Genomic DNA, 14,182 nt, shown 5'->3' with positions numbered 1-14,182 from the left:
TAAAGTAACTTTTGTTGTCCGAAGGGGATCACGGTGCAAAGAACTTTGAGAACCCCTGGTTTAGCCCATTCAACCCTCAGCTGCTATTCAGGGAGAAGTGGGGTCAACTGCAGCCACTTCTGGGGAGGGGCCTCAGAGCTGCTCACGTGAATAGCACAGGAGTTCTCTGCCCCCCTTGACGATCATGCAACTTTGGGCTCTGTGCAACTGAGTTGCTTCCTGTTGGTCATCCATGTTCCCTGGCCCTTTGCCCCCAGCTCACCACTGCCCAGGCTGTGGGGGAGAGTTCTGGTTGCCCAGAGCCGCAGAGCGATCCATGGAGCGGGTGGGGGATTGGTGGCTGGGGTGTCGCTGCAGCCTGATTATGGCATGAAAGCAAAAGTTGAGTGGGCTCTTCTCTCTTCTCACAACTGTTGTCCCATGTCTCACCACTTCTTGAAGCCAGTCAGTCCCGCCTTGCATGGACCGGCTCACAGATGGCTTTTCCTAGAGGGGAAAGGCCCGTGCCCCACCACCCCTGTGTGCCAGCCAGTCCCTCCTTCCGTGTGCACAGATCAGAGCTGATTCTCCTTACAGGGAAAGGTCCCACAACCTACCACCCCTCGGAGCCAGTCAGTCCCTCCTCCTGTGGGCCAGATCACATTAGGCTCCTCCTAGGGGGGGTGGGGCATGGGACCTTTCCGCTCTAAGTGCCAGTCAGTCCCTTCTCGCATGGGCTGGATCAGAACTGGCTGCCCCTGGAGGGGAAAGGTCCCCTTGTCCCAAGCAATTGTCCCTTGCCTATCAGATACCATGGCTACCACCAACCTCCTGGAGAGCCTGCAGGTGGAGGCCAGCTGCTCCATCTGCCTGGAGTACCTGAAGGACCATCATCGACTGTGGCCACAACTTCTGCCGGGTCTGCATCACTAGTAGATGCCAAACCTAGTGTCTGGAGCTGCTGGAGCAGAATGTGCAGGAGAAGAAGAAACCTGGAGAGCTGAAGGCAAGTGGCAGGGATTTGCTCTGTCCCCGGTGGCTGGGGGGTCCCGCGGATGGGTTGGTCCATCCATGAGCTGGGTTGGGCGGGGTCCCAGGCAGGGATGTAATAGTTATCAGTTAATGCTATAGATTACACACATTCCCCACTCCACCTTGCCAGTAAATTTTTTAGCAGTCCGGCCAGCAGTCCAGCTTAGTTCTGGCGTGGGCCAACTCTGGGACCAACCTCCGCTGCAGCTCTTCATTTAAAGTGTATTGGGAGCTGGACGGGCAGGCAGCCTGGCTCAGTTCCTGCTCATGCTGGGTCCGGGAGCTCACAGTCCCCTCCCCACCCTCTGTAGATGGACTGCTGTCACTCTGCGATACTGCCTCTTTATCAGAGGCAGCAGTGCGGGATGACGGGCAGCCAGTCTGTGAGGGGGGCTGGTTTTTAAACTGGCTTTCCTCATGGACCAGCTCCTGCCTGGTGCCCTACATTGCTGCCTCTGTGTCAGTGGCGCGGAGAGGCAGGGGGCTCCTCGGGAATGGGGCCGGAGCACACTGGCTGCTATCCTGTTCCCGGGAACTATGGAATAGTTGAGTAACTAATAAGAATTCATGAAGTTTCTCGACTATTCAGTTAATCGATATTTAACATCCCTAGTCCCAACTCAGCTGGGAGAGCTGTGGGAGGTGTCAGTAGGGGGCACGCTCTGCTCGCAGTCAGTGCTGGCCGTCATGCCCCAGCACCAAGCTAGGGGGCGCTGTGTTGCTGGAATCGCCATCTTTGCAATGTGTCAGAGACCCAGACTGGGTGAGACGAGTGGAAAATCTCCTGCTGCTGACTCCTGGGTACCAAATTCCAAATTGGGTGGCTCTGTTCTGCCTTCCTGACCCCCCTTCAGTCAGGTCTCGGGGACATCCAGGGCTCCCCCCCACTATCCTGCAGTTTTGCCTTATAGAGTCACAGCCGCTGGGCCCCACCCTAGAGGCGGATGCATTTTGGCGGCTGGTGGGGCGATCTCCATATCCATGCTGCAAAGAGACTAATCCCCTCTGCCTGGCTATAGACAGGTCCCACCTGGCCTTCCCACTGCACCCAGCCCCCTTCTGTCCAGTTCTGATACTACCTGCTCCCTTCCTCTGGCCAGATCTGGAGTGTAGCCTCCCCCTCACCCGCCTCTCTGTGGCCAGATCTGGGGGGATATTCCCTCCTCTGCCTCTCTGTGGCCAGATCTGGGGTGGGAGGGAGACCCACGCTCAACTCTTGTCCCAGGTGTTGGTGCCCATGCTGGCTTTCCCCATGCCTGACTCCAGCCCAGTCCTCCCTCCTCCCCCGCCGCTGCAGAGGAAGGTGGAGAGCTGTTGTCAGTTGATCATGAGTGAGTTCGAGGAGCTGCACCAGTTCCTGGAGGAGGAACAGCAGGTGCTGCTCCAGAGGCTGGAGGAGGAGGAAAAGGAGATCCTGGAGACGCTAACGTCGCCCAGTGCTCAGATCAGCACCTCTCCATCAACCAGCTTATCACCGAGATGGAGGAGAAGTGCCTACAGTCGGGCTTCGAGATGCTCCAGGTAAGGAGCCCTGTTTCCCTGGCCCTTCAGTGGGTGTCCAGCCGGGACCTGGCTGAATTTGTGGGCAAGCCCCCAGATTCCCATCCTGCCCCAGAGCTTCTTTCAGGGATGAGCACTTCTGGCTGGAGCGTCCATCCTAGGCGAGTTGACAGTCCCCTCAACATCCCCTGGGCATCCTGTCCCGTGGCTTTGCCTTGGGGGATCACTGCTACCCACCCCCCCGCCCCACAGGTGGTCGCATTTTGACAGCCAGTGGGGCAGTCTGTGAATATGCTCTGCAAAAAGAATCACTTGAAGAGAGATGAGAGAGACTGGGACTTTTCAGCTTAGAAAAGAGGAGGTTAAGGGAGGGGAGATATAATAGAGGTCTATAAAATCATGACAGGTGTTGAAAAAGTGAATAAGGGGAAGTTATTTACTTGTTCCCATAACACAAGAACTAGGGGTCACCAAATGAAATGAATGCATAAGAAGGTTTTTCTTCATGCAGCACTGTGTCAACTTGTGGAACTCCTTGCCAGAGGGTGTTGTGAATACCAGGACCTGAACAGGGTTCAAAAAAGAGCTAGAAATATTCATAGAGTTTAGGTCCATCAATAGCTATTAGCCAGGATGGGTAGGAATGGTGTCCCTAGCCTCTGTTTATCTGGAAATGGGTGATAGGAGAGGGATCATGTGAGGGTTACCTGTTATGTTCCCTCCCTCTGGGGGCATCTAGTATTGGCCACTTGGCAGACAGGATACTGGTCTAGATGGATCTTTGGTCTGACCCAGTGTGGCCGTTCTTATGTTCTAACCTCTGCCTGGCTACAGACAGATCCCACTCGCGTGTCCACTTCACTCAGCCCCTCTCTGTCCAGCTCTGTGGAGATATCCCATACAAGCACACCTGGGAGAATCCCACTGGCTGGGTCCATCGAGAGCTTCCTCTGAAGCTATTTCCAGCTCTTATGGCTGGAAGAGGCAGACAGAATTCCCAGCCAGTCCCTGGCACTCCCCTGGACCCTTTTTGGGTCAGAGAAGGGCACAGTTAGACACCTGCATGTGGATATGGATGACGCATCCAAAGAGGCACATCCAGAGTTTCCATCCTGTCCGATAAAACAGCAAGTAGTCCTGTAGCACCTTATAGACTAATAGATGTATTGGAGCATAAGCTTTTGTGGGCAAAGACCCACTTCGTCAGATGCATGTACATGCATTTATGCTCCAATAAATCTATTAGTCTGTAAGGTGCCACAGGACTTCTCATTGTTTATCCAGATTCAGACTAACCCGACTACCCCTCTGATACTTGTCATCCTGTCCCTAGAGTTTCTTCCAAGGCCTTTTCTGAGCTTGCTCCTCAGAGACCTATTTCTGGCTTTGGAGGAACACTGCCTGGGGCATCCATAACAAGGATGTTTAGCTGCCTTTGCCTTGGAGCTCCCTGCTAAGGGACCTGCCACCTCCTTCAGCCTCATCTGCCCTCGCCAAGGTGTGGCCACTCTGTGCACAGAAACTGTTCTGTTGGCCTGCAGGTGGTCGCACCAGGGTAGCTTGTTCCACTTGGGCAAAAGGAAGTAAGTTAGACTGGTCCCAGGCTCCTCCTCCTCCTCCTGGCATCACCAGGGCCCTGTCAAATTCACAGCCATGAAAAACGTGTCACAGCCGTGAAATAAACCCTTCCCTGTGAAATCTGATCCTCCCCCATGTTTCTGGGAGTGCTCCAGCCAGAGGACTTCTAGCTGCAAGTCCCTGCCAGGCTGGGTAGACACAGGACGTGCCCTTCCCTTGTATGGTAGCTCTCGGATTCACAAAGTCGTGCCTGACCAATCTGATTAGCTTCTATGATGAGATAACTGGCTTTGTGGACGTGGGAAAGTCAGTGGATGTGATATACCTTACTTTAGCAAGGCTTTTGATACAGTCTCCCACAATATTCTTGCCAGCAAGTTAAGGGAATGGGGATTGGATAAATTGAAAAGCCCTGGCTGGGTTGATTTAGTTGGGATTGGTCCTGCCTAGAGCAGGGGGCTGGACTTGATGACCTTCTGAGGTCTCTTCCAGCTCTATGGTTCTATGATTCTATGTAGAAAGCTCTGGGCAGTAATCCCAGAGATTCCAGCAGCTGGAGGAGGCTTTTGGAGGTGGGTCCGATCTCCCTCTGCCTCGGAGAGCACCCCTGCTGGGGCGTGGGTCCAAGTACTTATCATATTGGGGGGGAGGGCCGATCAACTCCTCCACCTCTGGGTATTCTTTGGGTTGGGAACCCAACGGTGTCAGCACTGTGAAATTTCATGTCAGCATCCGAAAAACGTGAAATTGGCCAATGTTTAGAACCCTCTGGCTGTAAAATTGATCAAAAATGGACCATGAACTTGGTAGGGCCTGAGGCATAACTCAGTCATAAAGCCTTTGAGCCTCAGGAGGTCCCACCTCCCCAGGACTGTGCTGGGAGGAGGTTTGGGGCCTCTCTCTCAAAAGCTACTTCCCGACGCCTTGGTCCTTGGAGGTGTCCCACTGGGCACTTCAGCAGGGGTCTGACAGGAGCTGTAGCCAGTTCCAGAGGAGGCCTCGTCTCTCCTCTTCCTGTTGGGCCAGAAGATGGCCTTTGAGGTGCCGTCACAGGCAGATGCATGAAGAGCCCAGACCTTGCGCCGCTGAGCCATGAGCTCTGCAGTTAGGCTGATTCATGCTCTGTGGTTAGGCTGATCCAGGGGGCTGTTGTGCCGGGGGAAGGACTGGGAGACCTATTGCTGGAGATGTCTCAAGCCAGAAAGTTGGGGAAACTGGCTGATGGGGGCTAACCCTGGCCGCCTTTTGGGACTGGGTAAGATGGGCGCAGATTGGGGCATCTGCAGCCATCGAGAATAGAACGATCCAGGCACTGGGGGTGGATAGGCCCTGAGAGGGCCTCTGTCTGGGAAGCAGGCGGTGAGGGGGTGGAACTGCTCTTGATTGGCTTCTTTTTTCTCCCCACAGGGCATAAGAGCACCCTGGAAAGGTAAGTCTGTCGTTCCCTGGCTCTCACCCCGGGAGCTGAAAACATAGCCACCCACCCCCTCATCCCAAAGGGGAAAGGGTCTGAACAGGACTGGGGGCAGAGGCCTAGTGGGTGGGTCAGAGCTACGAGAAAAGACCAACAACTGAACTAGTCTTTGCCTTGAACCAGAATGTCAGAGTGGGGTCTAGTGGTTAGAGCTGGGGCTCTGGTGGTCAGGACTTGTGGGTTCTGGAAGCAGAAGCGGGGTCTAGTGGATTAGAGTAGGGGTCTGAGGGTCAGGACTCCTGGGTTTCCTCCCTGGTACTGGATGCGGAGTGGGGTTTAGTGGTTAGAGTGGAGAGGGGAGACTGGGAGTCAGGACTCCTGTATTCTGTTGCTGGCTCAGCCCATTGTCTGCCTGCCCCGTGCCTCAGTTCTCCCCTCCTAGCCCCGCGTCTGAGGTGCAGGCAGGACTTGAGGCAGAACACGTGTCTGAAATGCTCCATATCAATAGCCCTGCCCTTTCAGAGCGCCGGGAGGGTAACTACATTAAAGGTCATAGGGTGCTTGGAGCTGATGGTGACTGAGCCAGATGGGTATCTGGGATAGAGTAGGCCAGGGATCCGGCTCCATGGACTCCTGTCCTGGGAGTGCAGAGCCAGCTGCTGTGATACTACCTGTGTGCCACCCTCTTCAGGTGTGAGATGATACAGACCATGAAACTGGCCTCGGTCCCCACTGAGCTGGAAAAGAATTTCTGCAGCTTCCCCGGCAGTACTTTGTCCTGAACAAGATCATCAGGAGACAGATCGGTGAGCGGGGCTGCTGAGAGCTCAGCCCTGGGCAGGGTCCCTTCCTTCTCTGCCCCTGGGGCCAAACCCCCATGGGACTAGTCCCTCTCCCACCCCCTGTGCCAGGGCATAGAAGTCCTGCAGGCTCCAGAGATAGGTGCCTCGGTCAGTGAGAACCGGGAGGAGTTGGCTGTTGGTGAGGCTGTGGGGGAGGGGTAGCGTGGGAGTTGGGAGGCATGAGGCTGGAAGAACAGGGGGCTGGTTTGGAAGGGACAGGAGGGTGAGTGAAGGTTGGTTTGGGGAATGAGGGTGGGGTAGGAGGGATGTAGGAAGGAGATAGCAGTAGGGTGGGCAGGGGGTCAAGAGGGAAGGTGAGGGTGGGGGGGCAGATTGAAGGGTTGGGAGGGTTAGGACAGAGAGTGGGTTGCAGGTGTAGGCTGGTGAGGAGGGGACGGGGGGATCGGGTGGAGTGGGTTGGACTGGCATGGAAGGGATTTGGGAAGGGGATAGCAATGGGTTGGGTGGCAGATGAGTGGGGGCTTAGGAGGGATGGGGCTGGCCTGAGAGGGATTTAGGAAGGGGGTAGCAGTGGGGTGGATGGTTGAGTGCAGGGTGACCTCGAGGGCCGCGTGGGGTGGGGTAAAGGTCTGATCACTCAGCTTCTCCCGCCTGCCAGGGGACGTGACCCTGGACCCCAATACAGCCCACCCCAACCTGGTGCTTTTTGAGACCCGCAAGAGCATGAAGTTTGTGGCCACGCAGCTGCGGGACCTGCCCGACACCTCCCGGCGCTTCACCATCTACCCCTGCGTCCTGGAACTGAGGGCTTTACCTCAGGCCGCCACTACTGGGAGGTGGAGGTGGGCGACAAGACGCACTGGGCCCTGGGCATCTGCAAGAACTCGGTGAACCACAAAGGTGAGCTGATGGCCCTGCCCAAGACAGGCTATTGGCTGGTGCGGCTGTGGAACGGCAACAAGTACACGGCCACCACTTTCCCCTTCACCCCACTGCACCTCCCTGTCAAGCCCAAGCGGGTGGGCATCTTCCTGGACTACTGGGCTGGGTGGGTGTCTTTCTACAGCATGACCGACCGCTCCCACATCTACACCTTCACGGCCACTTTCACTGAGAAGATCTGGCTCCTCTTCCACCCGGGCATCCGCACTGGGCGCAAAAACGCAGACCCCCTCGTCATCTGCACTCCCACAGACTGGGAGGGAAGGGGCCGGAGGCTGCTTGCGCCAGCCTCCTGGAACCAGTCAGGAGGCTGGGATCTGGTGCCTGCTGTTCGCCTGCATGCTCAATGGGTGAGGTGGTGCGTATTGCCCTCCTGCTTACTAGCCTGGGTAGGGGCAGAAATGGATTACAGGAGGTCCCTCCCTGCAGACTCGGGGCGGGGGTGTTGTTGGTATTGCTTTGATCTAGTCCAGCCCCCTGCCCCATACACTGCAACCAGCTGTGAAGGAATGCCCTTCTGTTTGCCCCACCGCTGTCCAGCCAGCCCTCTTAGCTAGGGAGTGACGGAGGGCCCCCGGCACGGACCTCACAGCTCCCTGACACCACTGCCTTTCCAGACTGGAGGGGACTTCCCCAACCACCCCTTTAGCGCCCCCTAATGGGGGCCAGCTCAGCACAGATTCCAGTGCAGTCTGGAAGGACATCGCATTGACTCCTAGGTTCCTTTCATGGGCAGAGGCTACATGCTTCCGGGGGTGAAGAGACCCTGCTACTGTTGTGACCTAGGGCCTAGTAAATTTCTCCCCCAGGTCAAACCCATGAGGATCGCTTTTGAATGTGTTGATGCTAATATGTAACCATGGACTGCAACAGGAGAGGAGGAGGGGAGGGTCCAATTGAGGGAGACAGGCTATGAAGGATTATGGGGGTATTGGCCACTCATTCTGAGGGTTTTGGTCTCGGCTCCTTCCATGATGGTGTTGAGAGTCTCTGGGTTAGGCTAAAAGGGATTAAAAACAAAGGTGATATCATGCTAGGAGTCTACTACAGGCCACCTACCCAGGTGGAAGAAGTGGATGAGGCTTTTTTTAAACAACTAACAAAATCATCCAAAGCCCAAGATCTGGTGGTGATGGGGGACTTGGACTATCCAGATATATGTTGGGAAAATAACACTGCAGGGCACAGACTATCCAATAAGTTCTTGGACTGCATTGGAGACAACTTTTTATTTCAGAAGGTTGAAAAAGCTACCGGGGGGAAGCTGTTCTTGATCTGATCCTAACAAATAGGGAGAGGAACTAGTTGAGAATTTGAAAGTGGAAGGCAGCTTGGGTGAAAGTGATCATGAAATCATAGAGTTCACAATTCTAAGGAAGGGTAGAAGGGAGAACAGCAAAATAGAGACTATGGATTTCAGGAAGGCGGATTTTGGTAAGCTCAGAGAGCTGATAGGTAAGGTCCCATGGGAATTGAGACTGAGGGGAAAAACAACTGAGGAGAGTTGGCAGTTTTTCAAAGGGACATTGTTAAGGGCCCAAAAGCAAGCTATTCCAATGTGTCAGAAAGATAGAATATATGGCAAAAAACCGCCTTCTAAAAATAAAAAGGAGTCATATAAAAAATGGAAAGTAGGACAAATTACAAAGGATGAATATAGGCAAACAGCACAGGAATGCAGGGGCAAGATTAGAAAGACAAAGGCACAGAATGAGCTCAAACTAGCTACCAGAATAAAGGGAAACAAGAAGACCTTTTATAAATACATTAGAAGCAAGAGGAAGACCAAGGAGAGGGTAGGCCCACTGGTAAGTGAGGAGGGAGAAACAGTAACAGGAAACTTGGAAATGGCAGAGATGCTCAATTGGCTTCTTTGTTTCGGTCTTCACCGAGAAGTCTGTAGGAACGCCTAACATAGTGAATGTTAGTGGGAAGGGGGTAGTTTTAGAAGGTAAAATAAAAAAAGAACAAGTTAAAAATCACCTAGAAAAGTTAGATGCCTGCAAGTCACCAGGGCCTGATGAAATGTATCCTAGAATACTCAAGGAGCTGATAGAGGAGGTATCTGAGCCTCTAGCTATCATCTTTGGAAAATCATGGGAGACAGGAGAGATTCCAGAGGACTGGAAAAGGGCAAATATAGCGCCTATCTATAAAAAGGAAAATAAGAACAACCCAGGAAACTACTGACCAGTTAGTTTAACTTCTGTGCCAGGGAAGATAATGGAGCAAAAAATTAAGGAAATCGTCTATAAACACTTGGAAAGTGGCAAGGTGATAGGGAACAGCCAGCATGGATTTGTAAAGAACAAATCATGTCAAACCAATCTGATAGCTTTCTTTAATAGGATAACGAGTCTTGTGGATAAGGGAGAAGCGGTGGATGTGGTATACCTAGACTTAGGTAAGGCATTTGATACGGTCTCGCATGATATTCTTATCAATAAACTAGGTAAATACAACTTAGATGGGGCTTCTATAAGGTGGGTGCATAACTGGCTGGATAACCATACTTAGAGAGTAGTTATTAATGGTTCACAATCCTGCTGGAAAGGCATAACAAGTGGGGTTCCGCAGGGGTCTGTTTTGGGACCGGCTCTGTTCAATATCTTCATCAACGATTTAGATATTGGTATAGAAAGTACGCTTATTAAGTTTGCAGATGATACCAAGCTGGGAGAGGTTGCGACTAATCTGGAGGATAGGGTCATAATTCAAAATGACCTGGACAAATTGGAGAAATGGTCTGAGGTAAATAGGATGAAGTTTAATAAAGACAAATGCAAAGTGCTCCACTTAGGAAGGAACAATCAGTTTCATACATACAGAATGGGAAGTGACTGTCTGGGAAGGAGAAAGGGATCCTAGGGGTTACAGTGGGCCACAAGTTGAATGAGAGTCAGCAGTGTGATGCTGTTGCAAAGAAAGCAAACATGATTCTGGGATGCATTAACAGGTGTGTTGTGAGCAAGACATGAGAAGTCATTCTTCTGCTCTACTCTGCGCTGGTTAGGCCTCAATTGGAGTATTGTGTTCAGTTCTGGGCACCGCATTTCAAGAAAGATGTGGAGAAATTGGAGAGGATCCAGAGAAGAGCAACAAGAATGATTAAAGGTCTTGTTTCTGAGGGCACAGCTACGGTTACAGGTCAATCTCTGCAATTTGAGCTACCTTAGTAGCGTAACTCAAATCGACGTCGCTTAGATCTACTTACCACGAGGTCCACAGCACACTGGGTCAACAGAAAAAACTCTCCAGTCGACTCCCCTTACTCTTCTTGTTCTGGTTCAGTACCAGACCGGACGTAATAAATCGACTCCCGCTGCATTGCTCACTGCCCTGTCCATCTGGCCTGTAGTGAAATCACGCCCTCAGTGTCCCAGATTGCTTGAGGGGTCGCGATTCCTCAGACGCTTGATAGTGGTATATCATCTTGGGAAATAACCGGTCCCTCAGGTCACCCTTGTATAGGCCAGAGGAAATGCATAGGATTGACTAATTCCAGTCCCTAGGGGCTGAGTTCTCCTCCTCATTTCCAGGTGAACACTGTAGGGAAGGCTTGTTACAATTCCTCACGGCTGTTGGGATTATTTGGTGGCAGGGTGGAAGTCATGGGACACACTCAATCATCTGATCTGAGCTGTGTCAAACCAAAGCCAATGAGTGAATGGGCCCCGGAGACTGAATTCCCTGTGAGTCCTCAATGTGAAGGTGTGTTTTATCCACTTGCCTCCATTCTAGGAGTACCAGGAGACTTAGCACAGTTCCCCATCCCTCCAATTCCACCGCCTTGCAACCACTTTTAAAATGCTCCTCTGTAACCTCTGGTAACCCACATGGGGCATCATCTTGCAGTTACACCCAATGGATTATTAAAGAGTATCTGTGCTGCTCTGTGCCCTGGTACCTTTTTAACATGAAATAATTGTGTGTGTCTCTGTTGAATTAAAAAAAAGTGAGGGGGTAACTTCTGGGCAAGGAAGAGCTCAGTTAATACCTGGGACAGCCAAAAAACTACTTCAGACCGCAATCATCGATGGAAACAGACTGTTACAACTCTCCATGTCTGTGTTGCATCTATGGCACGTGAGGTTTTCATTCTTGAGCGAGCTGAGTTCTTCCCTGGCTGGTGTGTCGTTTTCAGATGTCAGCTGTTGAGGTAGACTAGCCAGTTGTTCTGCCCCAGTTGGATGAAGAAGTGGCCGTGAGGGGGAATAAATAGGAGTTTCCACAAGGAGCTGTTTGGATAAGGGGGCGTAAATGTCGTGTTCCCTGCCCGTTGCGGTGGCGGCCTTGCCAACTGGTGGTTGGTTGGTCTCTCTGCTCATGGCATTTAAAAGTTAAGTCTCCTGAGGATTGAAATGCTAACCCATACGCTTGCATTCCAAGGTAGATTGCCCACAGGTCTCCAGAGCTGAAAGGCCAGAGCTCACTAACTCACTCTGCCCCAAATTGTTTAACATACTCGTTTAATGAGAAGCATTGAGAAATACATTTTCAGATCTTCTCTGGTAGTGGCCAACTAGATTCATATGCTCTAAAGTACGCTAATTATCTACATATGTCTAGTTCCATGACATTTCTGTTGTTAGGATACGTACCATTCTAGTTGGATTATTTTAAAAGTTAACTCAGATCCTGTAAACAACATACTTGCAGTTCAAACCAGAGGCTAAATACTGTTGATGTTTTAGATGCTTATTCCCTTATTTACAACCTACAAAGCAAACAACATTTAAACGAGTAATCCACCTTGCTCACTTCAAGACCCCTGTAGGTTAATGAAGTGTCCTTAAAATAAACAGCTAGCGAATGCATTTGCTAACAAAAAGAAATGATAATCATATTGTCCTGAGGAAATGGCCTACAAACAAGCAAGACAATAAATGAGTGTGTCAGCGAAAAAATATCAGCCTACTTCTTGCAGAATTTAAGATCCTTTCAGAAGGCAATGTCCAAATGTCTTTACTATTAACAATAAGTAAGTTACTTTGAGATGCCATTAGATCATGCCTGTGGTGGGGAAAAAATTCTTAAGATTTGCCTACAGTTTACCTCGGGGTGGGTAAAATATAGCTCCCGGGCCATATCCAGCCAACCAAGCCTTTTGCCTGCCCTGGTGAGACCCCGAGGCTGCTCAGAAGGGCTGGCAGCTTCCTCTAGGCCAGTGGGAAACTGGTCAATTGGAGCTGTGATGACTGGGCTGGGGACAGGGACAGTGCTCAAAGTTTCTCCCTCCCCCCCAACCAGAGGCACATGGTGCAGAGCAGCACTTGGAAGAAGCCTCCAGCCATTTTGAGCAGCCTGGGCTCCTTGTTGGACTGCTAGCCCAGAGCTGCTTAGGTAAGCACCTCCCAGGCAGAGCCTTCCTTGGGCACTCCACTGGCTCCTGCTTTCCAACTCTCTGCCTTAGGTCACCATCCAAATCCTCTACACCCCCAACCCAGTAATCACTCCATCCCAGACCCTGCATCCCCTCCTATCCCCTCCTCCAGGTCACAACCTCCTCCTACACCCAGACTCCGTCTGTACCCCACACTGTCTCCTGCACCCCTGTTTCCTACCCCCAAGCTCTCTTCTTCAACCAACCTCCGTCCCAGACCCAGCACCTGCTCTATAGAAAAGTGCAGCCCTTGACCACTTATCAAAACCTTGGGGTGGTCCCTCCATCAAAAATTATTGCCCACTCCTGGTTTACCTTGACCAACTACTATGTTAAAATTACAACATGCTTTGTCCGTTACCTTTTTAGTGTGCAGCTTTAAAGATTTTCTTTAGTTTAGCAGTAAGTGTTGATAGCTTTTAGCTGGTAGTAATCAGGCAAGTCTCAACAGCCTAAGTTGTCATATCATGCAATCAGTTCTTATTGCCCTGTTGTTGCCAACAATTTTCATTTGCTGTTATAGAATGCTAAGCCTGTATTGTGTATATTTAGGATGGTGGCATTAGAGGGGGATAATGCCCTTGCTATTCACCTGTAAAGAATGCTGTTTTGTGCAGGTCCTGAGTTTTCATAATTATGCTCATGGAATAATATCAGTAAAATAATCATGACTGTGTGCGGTAAATTATATGCAGATGCCCATCTGATATAGCCAGTTAGAGAAGCAAACTGAAATATCCTGTGGGAATATCTAATTTCTAAATGCTGTCTGTAATTATTGATACAATTGCATATATCTCCATAATTCAGTTTCAAAATCCAGGCTATGATGTGCATTGGGCCATATAGGTACAAAATCTGCTGGGCATTCACCGGAAGTCATGACAAAATTATATGGCTTTTATAATTTAAGCCGTTGGGGTAGGGTTGGGACATCCCTCTGGGCTGTATAGCATATGTTGTCTGTCTAATTGTACTGAGCTATACTATGACTCTAGCTATTCATACCTAGATACAGTAGTATAAATAGTTTGATGTTTCACTTCTATTAGACCCTGGCAATGCCTAGAGAGGAAGAATTTGGCATGGAGTGAGAGCCATAAGAGAGTCTGGCCTGTATTACAGTATTTATTTTATTTTTACTTTTGTTAGCTTTTGAATGTAATGTCATTAATTGTACTGAGCACAAAAAACCCACATAAAACAAAAACAAAAAACAAAAAAAATGAGGATGGCAGTGGAAGGTGTCCTGTGCTACTCTAACTAAGGTGTGATTTTTCAGTCAGTTCCATGGTGCTTCAGGCAACATCTGCACACATAAAAACCTCAGCACACCTTAAAGTATCTGCAGATGAGCACTGGGGCATAGAATATCCTGGCCTACCTGGAAATATAATCATTAGCCAGCAGCAGCATCTAGTCTCTTTATAGTCTGATATCTGTGAATTGCAACAATAAGACGTAGGAGCAAACCAAGCTGTGGCACAAAGAGCTTAGAATTCAAGTGCCAGGACCATTTTTACTATGTGTGTAAGGAAAAATGAAAATGGG

General features: G+C 50.7%; 1 pseudogene; it reads left to right on the top strand.

Moving 5' to 3' along the window:
- The first annotated feature begins 2,338 nt into the window (after positions 1–2,338).
- LOC102449050 (E3 ubiquitin-protein ligase TRIM39 pseudogene) lies at positions 2,339–13,516 on the top strand (annotated as a pseudogene).
- The last annotated feature ends 666 nt before the right edge of the window (positions 13,517–14,182 follow it).

The sequence above is a fragment of the Pelodiscus sinensis genome, chromosome 12 (assembly GCF_052426305.1).
Source record: "Pelodiscus sinensis isolate ZL-2025 chromosome 12, ASM5242630v1, whole genome shotgun sequence".
Classification (NCBI taxonomy): domain Eukaryota; kingdom Metazoa; phylum Chordata; order Testudines; family Trionychidae; genus Pelodiscus; species Pelodiscus sinensis.
This window is presented reverse-complemented; position numbering and strand designations above follow the sequence as displayed.